We start from the raw sequence: 1277 nt of genomic DNA, 5'->3' as shown, positions 1-1277 counted from the left end.
GGTTGCCCCTACTGCTGTCATGGAGAAAAAAAAAGTAGAAAAAAATAAGTAAATAAAATAAATAAATTAACAATGGTCAGACATTAGATAAAAGTACAAAAGTACTAGTACCAGTGAGATCAAGTAAAGTCAGCTCTTGTGGGGGTAATGAATAGGATCCATTTGTTCCAAATTTGGTAGAATTCAGCCTTTTGATTTCTTAGCTGATATGTCAGTTTTTCCATCCTAAATATCTCTAAAGTAATCCCAAACCAGTCATCCAGTGTAGGCTGAACTGGGCTTAACCATTTTCTTGTATTTGTTTTCTTACTTGCCATCAAGAGTAATGCACCAACTTAATCTCACTTCAACGCTTCAGAAAAGGGACCAGACCCATGTATAGAACCTATAGATATAATCTAGAGGTATCTAGACAGGCATCTCCGAAAACGTTAGAGCACTTATGCAAATATGTGATGTCTTGATGAATCGAGCAGATATTGGAAGTTTACACAGCACCATTCTCGCATGAAAATGTCTTTAAAGTTTATTTTGTGACCCAGAAAGAGTAATATTTCAAACTATGCCACTCTGTGTTCCTCCGCTACTGCCTCGTTTGAGCTTTGGACGAAATGGATTCTGGGATATTGTATTTCATCATTTCGAGCTGATTGGAGACCAGAACAGTCAATCAGATTTTTTTGCATCCAAGTCTGTGATTGGCTGGTTTTGTGGCACAAATATAACGGTGTAGAGAAAAAGTTGAGCGCGCACAGGCAGAAATGTTGAGAGCACGAGCAACACATTGCGAGCGAGCGCAAATACAAAAACTGAGCAAGAGGGGCTGCTATTGTGTGTGTGTGTATAATAATAGCAAACACTGAATTAATTTTGTTCACTCAAATTCAGCTTTTCTTCGCTCAAAATTAAGTTCTCCTCAAAATACAACACTTACACCTGCAAACTTTTTTTACTTGCGCTCAAATTTCTTTTACGTCCGCTCAGAATAGTGGCACAAAAATAACGTCATAGAGGGAGGAGGTGCGTGAGTGAGTGATTTGTACATGCTATGATTCAGCACAGCAAGGGAGTGAGTGAGTGAGTCAGTGATTCGTTCAACTCGTTTGAGCTGTGAGCCAGGAGGGAGGGGGTTAGTGAGTCCTGGGTGATTCGCTTACGCTATGATTCAGCACAGGAAGGGAGGGGGTGAGTAACTCAAATGTGCTGTTAGCATGTTAGCTGAGAGATGCTACTGTGAACCGAGGAGCTATTGTCTTGATGTGAGCTTCTACTCAGGG

This window comes from Pundamilia nyererei, unplaced genomic scaffold, assembly GCF_000239375.1.
Source record: "Pundamilia nyererei isolate P.nyererei 1_Seehausen unplaced genomic scaffold, PunNye1.0 scaffold00529, whole genome shotgun sequence".
NCBI lineage: Eukaryota > Metazoa > Chordata > Actinopteri > Cichliformes > Cichlidae > Pundamilia > Pundamilia nyererei.
This window is presented reverse-complemented; position numbering follows the sequence as displayed.